The following is an 18,197-nucleotide window of genomic DNA, read 5'->3' on the forward strand; positions in this document are numbered from 1 at the left end:
CTGATATAAATTTTATTTTATCTGCATCAATAGATTACATTATTGTGTGTATATGATTTGTTTTAGTTAGTCTAATTATTTTATTTTAAGCTGGTTTAATAATATATTTTTTTATAGCCGGATCAATAATATTTTTATCTTAGACGAAGGCACATTATATCAATAAAATTCAACTAATTTTATTTAATTTATTTCAATTTTATTTTAACGTGGAATAAGAATATAAAATTTATTTTAACCCGGATGAAAAGTGTATTTTAATAGCATATATTTAGAATATATATACATATATATATCTTATAAATATCTATATAATAGATATTATAATATCCATATTATAGTTCAATGTAAAATTAAACTAAATAAGTGCTATAATAAAAAATATTTTATTCTTAATTAATAAAAATTAATTTATTAAAAATTAATAGGTCCTAAAAAAATTGAAATTTTACATCAATGTTTACATTGCTACATAATTTGCAGCACTACATTCTAAGTCTACAAGGAAGGTGGATACTTGCCTAAGTTAACCTGAACAATATGTATAATAAAATGCTATTGCACTTCAACAATATAAACTGCAATTGAAGAAATAAGAAATAAACAAGATCATTTTCTTTACTCTTCACTAGGGTCCAATAAAGATGCAAACTTTATACATGACATCATCAACCCTAATCAATTTGAATAATATAGCTATTGAATAAATTAGAGTTTGAATTGATATCAATTAATATTTCGACTTCGATATGAATTAAATATTAAATCGAAAGAAAAACTTAACCTTAGCCGAAACAAATTAGAATTAGAATTGACATATCATATAAATCCATTGTTGTGTCGGTACATGACTAAATTTTTTATTAAGAACTCTTTTAAATTTATTACTTATTATATAGGATCTTAATGTGTGTCATATTGAGTTTAATATTACAATTTTTTAAATATATTTTACCACTACTTTTTGAATCTTAATAATTTTATTTAAAATATCGTGTTATAAAAACTCATTATATTTCAAATGAATAATTACCACAAAATAATTTAACAAAAAACTATCACATTTTTATTTCAGTACTTTATTAAAAAAATATCATATTCTTGTACAAAGTATTTATTTTTTGAAAATGTAATTAATTTAATTATTAATTTTTGAAACTTTAAGTTTTATTTGTAAAAGAACATATATAATAGCCTAATTTTTTTATTTTGAATAAAAATTGGTTGATATTTTCTTTTCAAAACACCTTATACTAAAATCAAGTATTATAGTAATAATCATTAAAATTAATTAAATGTCTTCGTACATTGCAATATTCCCAAAAAAAACATATGTCGTGAGGTCATTATATGATAAAATAAAGTAGTTTAATAAGTATCATAACTATTTTAAATTAATAAAGATAATAAAAGATTGTTGTAACTTTTATTAATATTGTATTTTATTATATCTTATATTATACTTTTTAGTTAGAGAATATGAGGCATCGTCGAAAACGAAGCCAAGAAACAGTCAATTAATATATTATTTTAATTTTAGTCTAATTTCAAAATTATTATCTATTATCTTTTATACCTTTTTAGTTTCATTATATAGGGCATCGTCGAAAACAAAGCCGAGAAACAGTAAATTAATATCTTATTTTGATTTTATTCCAATTTCAAAATTATTGCATATCCTCTTTTCTACTTTTCTGGTTGCTGAATACGAAACGTCACCCAATACGACGCCGAGAAACTGTTAATAAATATCTTATTTTGATTTCATTCCAATTTTCAGATTATTATTTATCTCCATTATACTTTTTATTTATATAATACGAAGAATCATCGAAAATGAAACCAAGAAACAGACAATTAATATCTTATTTTGATTTAATTCCAATTTCAAAATTAGTGTAAATCCTCTTTTATACCTTTTAATTGCAGAATACGAGGCGTCGCAAAGAAGACACCGATAAACTGTCAATAAATATCTTATTTTTATTTTATGCCGATTTTAAAATTATTGTATATCCTATATTATACTTTTCATTTTTAGTTATAGAATATGAGGAGTCGTTGAAAACGAAAACGAGAAACAGTCAATTAATATCATACTTTGATTTTAGTCCAGTTTCAAAAATTATTGTATATACTCTTTTATATCTTTTTATTTGCATAATACGAGGCGTCGACGAAAATGAAGCCGAAAAACAGTCAATTAACATCTTATTTTGATTTCATTCCAATTTCAAATTTATTGTATATTCTTATTTATACCTTTTTAGCTGTAGAATATGAGGCGTCGTCGAAGACGACGCCGCGAAACTGTTAATATATATTTCATTTTAATTTTATTTCAATTTCAAAATTATTTTATATCTTCCATCATACTTTTTAGTTTTAGAAACGGGGCATCATCGAAAACGAAACCGAGAAACAATCAATTAATGTCAGAGAAAAATTAAGTTTAAGTTCCACATGATCCATTGGAGGATTTTATACATCACAGAAGCATGGTAAAACAATTTTCTTGATATAAAATCCAAATAAAAGCATACAAATCGTGATTAAATCATATGGGATCGATTTCTAACCTTTAAAAGCGATCCAAGAACGACGAGCGGAGATCCCTAACAGCTGCTCCTCAAGTGTGAAGCACTCCACCGGTATCCACCAAGAGATCAATGTAATGGAGGAGGAAGGGGTGGGAGAATTAGAGTTTTCTTAACTTTTTAGGTTGAGGCAAAATAAGGGTTTATAATAGTATATTTATAGGCAAAATTTTCAGCTGAAAATTTTCCCATAAAATATTATTATTATTAACCCTTTATTCTTATTAACCTATTAACTAATAATTAAAGCACCTTTTAATTATTAATCCTTTTTCTAAACACTTTAGAAATAATCCTCTCACTTGATTTAATTTCCAAAATTAAATTCTTAATTAATAATATTAAGAACTTTTCTTAATTAATTTATAATTAATTAAATCTCATTTAATCAATTATTAAATTTTCTAATTAATTATTTATTTCATAAATAAATAATTACCAGCTATTATTAATTAATTCCTCCACCATTAAATCATTCTCTTTTATGGTGTAACCCTGTAGGTTCAATATTAAGCCGGTAGTAGAAATAAATAATGATAAAACTATTTTATCATTATTTATATAAATTCTCTAATTCATTAAATATGATTAATTAATTAATCATATTTATTCTACATCGTGAGGGATACTTCTCAGCATATCGCGACTATCCGGATAATACGAATTCACTGCTTAGAATATCAAGAATCCATTCAGTGAGTAGTTACCGTACAATTAATTCTTTCTACCCTGCAATGTCACGATTAAATACAAGACATGGAACTTGTGTCAAGCCTATCTTATTTAATCATATGATTTCCCATTCACTATGCTTTGTTCTAATTAATGTAAATTTGAAACTCCTTTCTAATTTCATTCACTCTGGCGAGAGATTCCTGAACTAGCATAAGTGGATCAACATTGAACATTCTCTTCCTTCATTGGAAGGGATAGATCCTTTATTGATCATACACTATCTCCGTGTACAAATTTCTATACCCAGTAGAGCCCTTATAATTGTCCCTGGAGACTAAGAACTAAACCAAAGCATAGTTCAGTGTACACAAGATGACTATGATGACCTCAAGTCTAAGGATACTTGTACAACTATCACTATGTGAACAACTGCTGACACGTGAGTGAACTCCATCAGTTGTTCAGGTGTGTGAGTCATGTTCAGTGAACTTATTCTATAATAAGCACCTACATACTAGCTATAGTGTCACCACACAAATGTCTATGAGAACAGACAGCCTTCATAATGAAGCAAGCATAGTATGTACCGATCTTTGCGGATTATTAATTACCAGTTTATAATCCTACGACCAGGAACTATTTAAGTTTAGAGTTATCATATTTTAGGTCTCATTATTATGAGCTCATCACAATCCATAAAAAGCTTTACTCTAAACTGTGGTATATCTTATTTAAACACTTAAAATAGATAAAGCCCGCAATAAAAAACAAAACAAGTCTTTTATTAATATCAATGAAATCAAAATAGATTACATAAAAATTGCGACGCCCTCAATCTCGGGGTTAGGAAATGAGGACTCACACACCTTTAATCTAATAATTAAATAAGCATAAACCCCGATTAACTACTAACAGGATCAACAGGATAAAGTATGAGATAAGATTATAACTACCAATCATAAAATATAACTTACAACCCCAAAATACTATTAAATAAACAATATCGATTCCGGTTGGGAACCGACAGATAACCCATTGTATCTTTATAGATTTCCTTCTAGGCGCTTGCTCACTCAGAAATACCACTACCTGCTCTGGCAACCGAAAGCCCTCAACACGATAGGGCCCACCAGGTACGCTCTTACGAGCAGTGCGCCTAAGCCTGACCATCTTCTTGCTTAACTGCCATGGTTAGATTAAAACAAAACATATGTGTATAAAACTCAGCAAGTAACTATAAAGCAGTTCTACGATATCAAATTTACAGTATTCTTTACCAAACTCAGGGCATTCTACTTTATTTGTTCTAGGTGGTAGATTTCAGCTTTTGGGTTAAGGAAAGGTTATGAAGGAACAATATGGAGCTTTTAAGGAACAAGGCTCAACGTAGGACGAAAGCCGACATTCATCACAAATCATTAAAGGATCAGAATAGATCTTTCAAAAAGAGGAAAGCAACAATATTTCATTATATGGAATCAATCATATGATCAACATATTTAAAAGTCAGGGTTCTCGAGCTTTAAGCTTCACATTAACATAATCAATTCTTTTCAAAACAACATAAACCATTTTCATTTTCAAGAATCCATTTACTGAACAGAAAGTTTCAGTTCCCTTTTAAATAATCATTTAAAACCCTTGATTGGATCACTTTATCTTTCTATTTCATTATAATACGGGTGATCAGCCCGTACCGACCTCCATCCGGTCTTTAAGGTACCAATCGGCATAATTTCAACCTTAAGTTGGACTAACCCCGCTAGCCTCTTACCATGACTGGACTAGTCCCACTAGCCTCTTACGTCCCAATCCAATCCATCATGAATTCGTTTGGAAAACCTTGAGTTGGAAAAACAAATAGGTTTTCTAAAATCCATTTTATCATTACCAAGAATGTGAAATAATTCAGACTCTTTCGAGTCAAAACTCGTTCTTAAGTCAAATTTTAAGATAAACAAAGTTCAGGGAGTGATTCAAAGATAAGCAAGGAATAATTCTTAAGGATTCTGTATTAAGGATAACAAGGTACTTAAGAAAATGGATCAACATCTGTTTAGGGACCAATAGGGTGATCAGGAAATAAGGTATCATTAAACAGGGTTCACAAGGGTGATATAGGGTTCAATACACTTCATGGCTTAATAAACAACTTGAATAGAAAGGACAGGTTATCAAAGGGTTGAATCAATAACCTTATCAATAACAGTTTATCAAGATCAAAGGCAGGGTATCTCAAATCAATATCAGGGTTTCACTAATTAAACAGTTCAATACTCTACATGGTATGAACAACATTCTCTTTATAATCATTTACACAAGTAATCAGAGTTACTTGCCTGAATTTGCTTTCCTGAAGATTGAACTACTGCCACCTAGTATATCCTTTCCTTTCCTAGCCTGAATGCCCTCACGCTCCGAATCTACAATCAAAACCAAAATCTTAATCAGTTTCTCAACTCTCGTTCCCGGAACGATCACTCAATTACGATAGCTCGATTATACTCTTGTCTCAAATATACGAGTATAGCTTATACACATAAGCACATAGCACATTATTTACTCATAGCCTTATATCACTTTACATATACTCGCTGAACCTTGATTTTTTTCCAAATCAAATATTTATAACTCATACAAACACACAATGACATGCATAGCTATTACGTATAGCTTTTAACCCCAATTAACTCAATTCCCTTTATCTTTATTCATAATTCGAATAAAAAATACAATCCAACAAGCAAAATTCAAAGGTTTTCACACATAAACACTCAATCATTCTATCATTTACCAAAAATCAGATTTTTGACTTTGAATTTCTTTGGCCTATTCGGCCTTAACCACAATCACAATCAAACCAAAACATGCATTAACAATTCCTCTTTTAAATCAACATGCAATCTTATTACTTTCTAGTTAAACCTTAATTATACCAAAATCAAGTCACAAAAATCAATTCTTCTTTTTATTAACACAAGGTCGAACCAAAACCTTCACCATGCATTCCCAAATTTTGCATCCAAACAAATGTACAAGTCCAATTATCATAGAATCTTAGTTAACATACTTAAATCACAAAAAAATATAGCCCTTTTTAGTACATGCAAACATTGAGAAATTTTATCATCCAATCTTTACTAATTTCCAAGAATGAACATTAACAAGTCATGATCATTACTAAAAATCATTTTTGATCTTTTAAAACCAAGATCCCGTTTGGGTTTTTCAAAAAAAACAACACATGCAAATGATTTTCTTAATCCTTAAATCACAAATCAACCCATAATCAAACATAAAATCAACAACTTATTCATTTTAACAAAATCAACATGGTTTTCTAAAAATAGTAAGGGCCATTCGGCCTTTCCTCAAGAAAACACACATGCAAACTCAACTTCTAAACTTTTGCATCTTTTATCCTACTAATCTCTTAACATCAAACTAAATTAATATTTCAACCAACAAGAATCAATTTATCAACTTGTAATCTACAAAACCATTTGGCCTTTTTATCAAAATACCACATGCAAACACAAATATTTGATTTAAAGATACTAAAGCTCAGTTTTTTTTTAACATCATTGCCCACCACCGGTTCACCGAAGTTCATCACCGGTGGTAGTGGTTTCTCGATGGTGCCCTATTTCAGGGTTTCCAACCTTGAAACCTCCGATTTATGCACACCCAAGGCACATGCAAGACTCACTTGGCTTTAAAAATCATTTTTCAATCATAAAATCACCTCCTTAAGCACATATTAGACCATATATACGTACGTACACACGCATCAAGCATGAACACACACACACACATCGAGCTTGCATGCAACAAGATATTCACACATGCACACTCCAATAACCACTTATATGTGTTTAACAAGAGATTTTGAGAAGGATTGGTGAGAGTTATCAAAGAAACAAGTAGTTTATCAAGAGAGAAGAAGAAGAGCCGAGAGAGAGAGAGAGTAGCCGAGAGAGAGTGAGAAAGAAAGAGAGAAGAGAGATTGAGGTGCTCGGGAAAAAAAAGAAAAGAAAAGGGGGGGGGGATGAGTTTATACACACCCAAGATCAAGGGTAATTTAGTACATTACTAATTCCCTTTTATAAAGTGATTTTCCTTTCTCTTTTTACTCCCATAGATTATTGGTGAAAAAATAAATATATCTCTCTCGGAAAGTTGGAAATTATAGCGATTGACGATTTTAAAACGTAGATCTCGAAATTAGCTTTCCAACCATTACTCATAATAAGATTTTGAGCGTACGGTTGATTTTATATGATTTTCGCAAGATCGCCTTAATAATAACATTTTCCACATAAAAATCAAATTAAAATGCAAGGACCACCAAATAAATCCATTCATCATTTTTAAAAAGTCACTAGGACTATTACGAAGATAACAAAATAATTCCCATATTTTTATCTTACTCAGATAATTTTATAAAAATGCGCGAAGGTTAAATAAACCTTTATTTAAATCAATTAATTCCTTTAAATTAATTCCTTTAAATTCATAAAAATGTCACAAAGCACATAGTCATACACACAGATAAGCAATCACACATATACAATCACATAACGACTCAGGTCTGATTATAGAATTTGTCCTATTTTAATCTTTATCCTTTTCTACGCGTACCGGTTCACGTTCAGCCTGACGGCCCAACGCTCAGCGTTTCGATTACGCTTCTCATTATCATTATCAATCGACACGTCACTGAGGATGAAATACTTTATTCACACATTTATTTCATCCAATCACACATAATTCACATTTTATATTCTTTAACTCCTTATTAGGACGGGTTCCGTTCTACCTGACGGCCCGACGACACCGCTTAACTCCTAAGCTGACTCTTTAAATTGGAACATTTTTATTTACGCTCCTAAATTCTAATATACAGAAAAGACAATTAATCAGCACTTAGTCACATAATTATAATCTCATCATATAAGGCATACATTATTGACTTAATTACGTCGCAAAATTCTCAGTCGTCACAAAAGTTATTCCTAAATCCTCATACATGATTGGACTTAGGACATATCTCTTTCAATCTCCCAGTTGTACTAAAGCCAATCACTCTGGTATCTAATACCCATCTTGTCTTTATGACGATCAAAGTGACTTTCAGAAAGTGGCTTTGTTAAAGGGTCTGCTATGTTGTTATGTGTGTCAACTCTCTCGACGTTGACATCTCCTCTTTCAACAATCTCCCTAATCAGATGAAAGCGCCGCAGGACATATTTGGAATTTTTATGAGACCTAGATTCCTTGGCTTGTGCTATTGCTGCGTTGTTATCACAATACAACACAATAGGCTCTTCAACTCTAGGAACAACTCCCAACTCAGAAACAAATTTCCTCATCCAAACGGCTTCTTTTGCAGCCTCACTTGCAGCTATATATTCTGCTTCCACTGTGGAGTCAGCCGTTATAGACTGTTTGGAACTCTTCCAACTAATCGCCCCACCATTCAGAATAAACACGTACCCTGACATGGATTTGCTATCATCACTTTCTGATTGAAAACTAGAGTCAGTATAACCCTCTATTTTTAACTCAGATTCACCACCAAAAATAAGAAAAATGTCCTTAGTCCTTCGCAAGTACTTAAGGATGTTCTTCACTGCTTTCCAGTGGTCTTCACCTGGATTGGACTGATATCTGCTCGTCACACTAATTGAATAAGTAACATCAGGCCTAGTACACAACATCGCGTACATGATAGATCATATTGCTGAAGCATAAGGAATCTTACTCATACGCTCTCCTTCCTCAGCTGTCTTAGGAGACATCTTTCCAAAAAAGGACACTCCATGGCTCATCGGTATGAGACCTCTTTTGGAGTTTTCCATGCTAAACCTTTTAAGCACTTTCTGGATGTATGTACCCTGGGTAAGACCTATCATTCTCCTAGATCTATCTCTATAGGTCTTCATACCGAGAATGTAGGATGCTTCTCCCAAGCCCTTCATGGTGAAGTTCTTCGATAGCCATACTTTGACTGATTGCAGCATCGGTATATCATTTCCTATAAGAAGTATGTCATCCACATACAATACAAGAAATGTTACCGCGCTCCCACTAACCTTCTTATAGACACATGGTTCATCTATGTTTTTGATAAAACCAAACTCTTTGATTGTCTTATCAAAACGGATGTTCCATCTACGAGAAGCTTGCCTTAAACCATACATGGTTCGCAGCAGCTTACACACTAGGTGTTCATTTCTCTCGGAAAGAAAACCCTCTGGATGTGTCATATATACTTCCTCTTCAAGTTCCCCATTGAGGAAGGCCATTTTTACGTCCATTTGCCAGATCTCATAGTCGTAGTAAGCAGCAATCACAAGCAAAATCCGAATTGATTTTAACAGGGCTACAGGTGAAAAAGTTTCATCAAAGTCAATCCCTTTCCTTTGTTTGAATCCTTTTGCCACGATCCTGGCCTTATAGGTCTCCACCTGGTCATCTACTCCAATCTTTCTTTTGTATACCCACTTGCACCCAATAGGCTTAACAACTTCAGGCGCCTCAACCAGAGTCCATACTTGGTTGGTATACATAGATTCCATTTCGGATTTCATGGCACTATGCCATTTCTCTGAGTCAACACTACTCATAGCCTCATTATAGGTCATAGGGTCGTCATCATCAATGATTGACAACTCATTGTCATTCTCAATGACAAGGCCATTATACCTCTCAGGTTGGCGAGACACTCTCCCTGACCTACGAATGGGCTGTTCCACAGAAGGTTGTTCAGTCTGAAAAGGTGTTTCCACTTGATCCGTAGTAGTTTGTGCTTCTTGAACTTCATCAAGTTCAATTTTGCTCCCACTGTTTCCTTCAAGGATAAACTGCTTTTCCAAGAAGGTAGCATGTCTGGAGACAAACACCCGATGATCGGTGTAAAAGTAATACCCTAAAGTCTCTTTAGGATATCCCACAAAATTACATTTTTCGGATCGAGATTCCAGCTTATCTGGGTCAACTTTCTTGACATAAGCTGGACATCCCCAAATCTTAACGTGTTTAAGACTCGGTTTCCTTTCTTTCCATATCTCATATGGAGTTTGAGGAACAGATTTGGAAGGCACCTTATTCAGTAAATATGCTGAGGTTTCCAATGCATAACCCCATAGGAATACTAGAAGATTCGCATAACTCATCATGGACCGAACCATGTCTAACAAAGTTCGATTTCTCCTTTCAGATACCCCATTCAACTGTGGAGTATATGGAGGAGTCCACTGGGAGACTATACCATTTTCTTTGAGATAATCTAGAAACTCTCCATTCAAGTATTCACCACCTCGATCTGATCGAAGAGTTATAATACTATGTTTGGTTTGTTTCTCCACTTCATGCTTATATTCTTTAAACTTTTCAAATGCTTCAGACTTGTGTTTCATCAAATACACATATCCGAATCTAGATCGATCATCTATGAAAGTAATGAAGTATGAAACTCCACCCATGGCTTGCGTAGACATTGGTCCACATACATCTGTGTGTACCAATCCTAGCAAATCTGCAGCCCTCTCTCCATGTCCACTAAATGGAGATTTGGTCATTTTACCCAATAGACAAGACTCGCGTGTAGGATATGATTCAAAATCAAAGGGGTCAAGTAACCCTTCCTTATGCAATGTCCGCAGTCTATTTTCACTAATATGACCAAGTCTGCAGTGCCACAAGAAAGTGAGATTTTCATCATCCCTTTTTCTTTTATTAGTTTGTTCAATCTGAAGTAAATTATGCTCTACATCACATACATACAGACCATTATTTAAAGTACCACATCCATAAAGAACATTATCTCTAAGTATAGAACATTCATTATTCTTAATAATAAATGAAAAACCATCCAAATCCAAAATAGGAATAGAAACAATATTCCTCACAATAGAGGGAACGTAATAACAATTATTCAAAATAATAGTCTTTCCCGTAGGCATATGTAAACTAAATGATCCTACAGATATGGTGGCAACCCTTGCTCCATTGCCCATACGTAGAATCACCTCATCTTCTTCAAGAGTCCTACTTCCCTTTAGTCCCTGCAACGAATTGCAAATATGAGAACCACAAGCGGTATCTAATACCCAAGTAGAAATTTGACTTAGTGACATATTAACTTCGATCATGAACATACCTGAATCAGAAGCGGTAGTCTCACTACCCTTCTTCTTCTTCAATTGTGCAAGGTAAACTTTGCAGTTCCTCTTCCAGTGCCCCACCTTGTTATAGTGAAAGCAAATAACTTTGCTCTTGGGGTCTTTAGCTTTTGGTGGAATCAACTTTTTCTCACCTACTTTCTTCTTCTTAGAAGGGTTCTTCTTCCTTTTCTTAGGATTGAAACCTTCACCAATTAGAAGAACAGAACTCTTCTTAGGGGGAAAATTCGATTCCGCAGTCTTCAATATGTTGTGGAGTTCAGGAAGGCTGACATCCAGCTTATTCATGTGAAAGTTCACAACAAACTGCGAGAATGAACTCGGAAGTGATTGCAAGACCAAGTCTTGGCTCAGCTCCCCATCCATGGTAAAACCAAGTTATCCAAGATGTTCAATCAAATTGATCATCTTAAGTACATGGTCATTCACAGATGATCCCTCAGACATCCTACAACCGAACAGCTCCTTCGATATCTCATATCGAGTTGTCCTCCATGCCACATCATACAACTCTTGTAGATGCATAAGGATAGTGTGAGCATCCATATGCTCATGTTGCTTCTGTAGCTCAATGTTCATGGAAGCTAGCATGATGCATTGAGCAACATTTGCATCATCTATCCACTTACGATACACAACATGTTCATCATTATGTGCATCGCTAGCAGGCTCAGTAGGCTTAGGTGAGTCAAGCACATATTCCAGCTTCTCAACCCTGAGAACAATTCTCAAGTTTCGAAGCCAGTCAGCAAAATTAGGACCAGTAAACTTGTGAGCATCTAGTATACTCCGGAGTGATAGTGCAGAAGACATAACGTATATAGTAAATATGTAAATGATGAACACATAACAACACTTAGCAAATATTCAATTTCATTTCAAAACACTATATGAATCGGGTCTTTATTCACAAGTGGCTCTCACTAGTTTATCTAATTTATACAACCCCTAAGTGAAAATTAAGCATTCATAATGCTAGTGGGAATAGGGATCCTACATTCCATCACACAACCTCGGCTGTAGCACGAAACGTCATGTGATGTTCAATAGACAGACAACTCTTGTCAATTACATCTTATGTTATTCCCTAATAAAACGTTAGCCTCTTGAATAATTGAGTCACGACTGTAGCACGATAAACTCAATATTCTAAGTCAAGTCTAACCCAACATTTCGTACAATTGAATCAGTCTCCAACGGCCCACGGCTGCAGCACGTAACGACCTTTGATTCTAATTCAATGCACACATCTCTATGTAATAGACAAGTATTTCTTATTTCAAAATCAAAGCCCTCGGCTGAAGCACGAAACGACAATGATTCAAAAATAAGAACAATTTTCTACCATGTTGGAAGGCTTTGACCGACACAAGCCCGTTGTGTCATTGGCCAATTACTACTTGATATTATTTAATTTTAGAGGGATTATATTACGTTACAATCATAATCATATTATAAAGAGATTCTTCCTTTTAAATTAAATATTTCAAATCCATAATCGATAATCAGATGATTCCCAGATCGGGGGGAGCATTGTCAAGAGGCATCACTTAATACCCCTTTCTTACAGATAGAAATCTGCTTTTGACAGAATCATCCTTTCTCTCAATATTGAAAATTCATATTTAATTATATGTTTCATAAACACAAGAATCTCATGATTGTATTCATAATATTATTGTTAAGGTAAGAAACGATTCATATTCTAGATTTTCTAGAGCACGCCTTATATTGATTTAAGTTCACCTAAATCTATCATCACATGGTAAACATAGGCATATATCTCATATATTAAAATATTTAAACAAGTAAGCATGCAAGCAATTATCATGTCACACATTTATATAAAGATGTATGAATTTATTATAGCATTTAAAAGCAATTAAAATAATTAAAACATGCTTTAAAACACTTTCGGGAATATAAACAGTTCAAAACTTTTACATATAAAATATTTGACAACTCCATTAGATCAGTCTCGAAAAAATGAATCCAACGATATATTGCACGCCCAAAACGGAGTTACGAAATTCCCAGAAATCAATTTTTTTTTAAAAAAACAGATGGGCTGTAACGCATTACAGGAACGCGTTACAAGCCCTGTAACACATTTCGATAATGCGTTACAACCCTTTTAAGCCATTAAAAGGTGTAACGCATTCCGTGAATGCGCCACAGGGTGTAACGCATTCCCGGAATGCGCGACACCCTTTCCTGCGTGCTCCTGTATACGCTTGCAACAGCCGACAGAAAAAAAAAATTTATTAACAGCCGCCGCCTCCTTGAACGACGTGCCAACCCCATTACATCAGTACACCCTCCTTTTGATTGATTACAGCAGCAAACAATATATGTATACATAACAGATTATATATACATATTTAATTACTAATTTTAATTAAAACAACTTCAAAAAATCATAATAATTAATCCACACATCAGAAAATTATGAAAAAAATACCCAGACGATCTACAACACTTATAGAACCCAGATCTACAGTCAAAATAATTCTGAAAAACAATTTCTAATCAGTCATAATTAATCCATGATATAACTTACAAAAATCATAATAAATTCATACAATATCATAAAATTCTGAATTTTTTACCACAGATCTATATGCATACAACCTATGCTCTAATACCATTGTAGGATTTTATACATCACAGAAGCATGGTAAAACAATTTTCTTGATATAAAATCCAAATAAAAGTATACAAATCGTGATTAAATCATATGGGATCGATTTCTAACCTTTAAAAGCGATCCAAAAACGACGAGCGGAGATCCCTAGCAGCTACTCCTCAAGTGTGAAACACTCCACCGGTATCCACCAAGAGATCAATGTAATGGAGGAGTAAGGGGTGGGAGAATTAAGGTTTTCTTAACTTTTTAGGTTGAGGCAAAATAAGGGTTTATAATGGTATATTTATAGGCAAAATTTTCAGCTGAAAATTTTCCCATAAAATATTATTATTATTAACCCTTTATTCTTATTAACCTATTACCTAATAATTAAAACACCTTTTAATTATTAATCCTTTTTCTAAACACTTTAGAAATAATCCTCTCACTTGATTTAATTTCCAAAATTAAATTCTTAATTAATAATATTAAGAACTTTTCTTAATTAATTTATAATTAATTAAATCTCATTTAATCAATTATTAAATTTGCTAATTAATTATTTATTTCATAAATAAATAATTACCAGCCATTATTAATTAATTCCTCCACCACTAAATCATTCTCTTTTATGGTGTGACCCTGTAGGTTCAATATTAAGCCAGTAGTAGAAATAAATAATGATAAAACTATTTTATCATTATTTATATAAATTCTCTAATTCATTAAATATGATTAATTAATTAATCATATTTATTCTACATCGTGAGGGATACTTCTCAGCATATCGCGACTATCCGAATAATACGAATTCACTGCTTAGAATACCAAGAACCCATTCAGTGAGTAGTTACCGTATAATTAATTCCTTCTACCCTGCAATCTCACGATTAAATACAAGGCTAGGAGCCCAAACTATGTGATTAAATAAATCCTCCATGGAACTTGTGTCAAGCCTATCTTATTTAATCATATGCTTTCCCATTCACTATGCTTTGTTCTAATTAATGTAAATTAGAAACTCCTTTCTAATTTCATTCACTCTGGCCTGAGATTCATGAACTAGCATAAGTGGATGAGCATTGAACATTCTCTTCCTTCACTGGAAGGGGTAGATCCTTTATTGATCATACACTATCTTCGTGTACAAATTTCTATACCCAGTAGAGCCCTTATAATTGTCCCTGGAGACTAAGAACTAAACCAAAGTATAGTTCAGTGTACACAAGATGACTATGATGACCTCAAGTCCAAGGATACTTGTACAACTATCACTATGTGAACAACTGCTGACACGTGAGTGAACTCCATCAGTTGTTCAGCTGTGTGAGTCATGTTCAGTGAACTTATTCTATAATAAGCACCTATATACTAGTTATAGTGTCACCGCACAAATGTCTATGAGAACAGACAGCCTTCATAATGAAGCAAGCATAGTATGTACCGATCTTTGCGGATTATTAATTACCAGTTTGTAATCCTACGACCAGGAACTATTTAAGTTTAGAGTTATCATCTTTTAGGTCTCATTATTATGATCTCATCACAATCCATAAAAAGCTTTACTCTAAACTGTGGTATATCTTATTTAAACACTTAAAATAGATAAAGCCCACAATAAAAACAAAACAAGTCTTTTATTAATATCAATGAAATCAAAACAGATTACATAAAAGTTATTCCTAAATCCTCATACATGATTGGACTTAGGACATATCTCTTTCATTAATGACTATTAATACTCTAATTTATATATATATATATATATATTATATCTATGTTGTGGCAAACACAATATTTAATTTAAGATCTTAGGTAATTTACATTGTCTGTCTCAGCTTCTAATTAGTTATCCTCGAAAACAATTAATCACGATGAAACACAGATAAAAAAAACCACGTAGTCTTACCTCACTAAGAGTACGATACAACTGAACTTATGTCCCAAACATATTCAAACAAACAATAAGTTGAACATGTTATAGTCTTAAAATTCATTCAGATTACATATTATCCAAATATATATAAATTTAATTTGTCCATCAAACTTGAAAATTTACATCTCCCATATATTGAAAAACAAGCTCATCATGAAGCCTCAATTGGTTGTGTTGAACAAAATCATCTCATCTATTCCCAAATCGACAATCTGTTTCGGTGCAATGCATCCAATTAACATTCATTCTCATCCATCACCAATGTTCTAAACGTCCTTTTATCCCATATTTTGTATATTGGATACAGATTATTCCTCTTTATACCTTTTTTAGTTGCATAATACGAGGTGACATCGAAAACGAAGCCGAAAAATAGTCAATTGACATCTTATTTTAATTTTACTCCATTTTCAAAATTATTATAAATCCTCTTTTATATGTTTTTAGCTACACAATACGAGGCGTTGTCGGAGACGACGCCAATAAACTATCTATAAAGATCTTATTTTGATTTTATTCTAATTTTAAAATTATAGTATATCCTATATCATACTTTTTAGTTATAGAAATGCGTCATCAAAAATGAAACCGAGAAACAGTCAATTAATGTCTTATTTTTATTTTGTTCCAATTTCAAAATAAATGTATATCCTCTTTTATATCTTTTTAGTTGCAGAATACCAGTCATCATCGACGACGCCGAAAAATTATAAGTACATATCTTATTTTGACTTTATTCTAATTTTAAAATTATTGCATATCCTCAACGATACTTTTTAGTAAAAAAAATGACGCCGAGAAACAGTTAATAAATATCTTATTTTGATTTATTCCAATTTGAAAAATATTGTATAGTTTCTTCGTCGAAAACGAAGTCGAGAAATAGTCAATACACCCATGATTCCTAGCAATAAGTCGTCTGCATATATCTTATTTTAATTTTATTACATAAAATTGTTGTATATCATGTTTTATACCTTTTTAGATGCTTAATACGAGGCGTAGTAACTTTCAATAAATATCCTATTTTGATTTTATTCTAATTTCAACATTATTGTATATCCTCTATTATACTTTTTACTTATTGAATATCGAGAAATAGTAATATTTTATTTTAATTTTATTCCAATTTCAAAATTATTGTATATTATCTTTTATACCTTTTGAGTTGCACAACACCAAACGATACCGAGAAACCATCAATAAAGATTTAATTCTGATTTTATTTCAATTCCAAAATTATTAACAAAGAAATATAAGCAAAAAAATTATATTATTTTTTATTCATGCTTCTTCTATTAAATACACATATTTTATATCTCAAATATACATATTAAAATATCAATATATATAGTGTAGGATAAACAATGTAAATAACTAGTTTCCCACTTATAATTGAAGTGACGGTTACCCTGTAGTAGTTGTAGTAGAAGTGAAACCCGGACGTTTTTGACGTGAGAGAAGATGTGTGCACAGACACTTTGGTCGTAATTTGAAATTTACACATTTTTTACGAAATTTTAATGTATTGATGTTCTTTTATAATTATTTTTGTAAATAATGATTTTTGCCTATTATTTAATTTGATTATTATTTTTTATAATATATTTGTAACAAGAATTTTGGCTGACAGTGTAGCGCAACATTCGTGGCTATATTATGGTATATTATTTCCGTAAACCCGACCCTACGGCTTTTATGGTAAAATTAAAATTTAAATCGCCAAATTAAATGAAAAATATTTTTTTTATCTATTTATTGTAAAAAAATATAAAATTTATAAAAAAATTTAGTTAGCATGTGTAGCGCGGGGGCAAATGTCCCTAGTACATCTATATAAATTTTTTTTTAAATTAAGGGTGGTCATGATGACTTTAGTTTTCCCCTAAAACCAACTATTATGCATTTATAAAATCTAAGGTTGTGTTCACTTTGATGGAATGGAATGAGGGGAGAATGGAATGAAATTTGAACTATTATTTGGGTGAGGTTAAGAAAAATATTTAAAATTTTCATTCCTTCTTCCATTCCATTCCAAACTATTTGAACTAGAATTCTAACCCACATATTTTGGAAGGAGTTCTCATTCCATTTATGTATCAATTTTCCTATAATCCTCATCATAAAAAATTTAGACTACCTTATATTCATTCATAATTTCACTCATATATACTTTT

The sequence above is a fragment of the Apium graveolens genome, chromosome 7 (assembly GCF_009905375.1).
Source record: "Apium graveolens cultivar Ventura chromosome 7, ASM990537v1, whole genome shotgun sequence".
Taxonomy (NCBI): Eukaryota; Viridiplantae; Streptophyta; class Magnoliopsida; order Apiales; family Apiaceae; genus Apium; species Apium graveolens.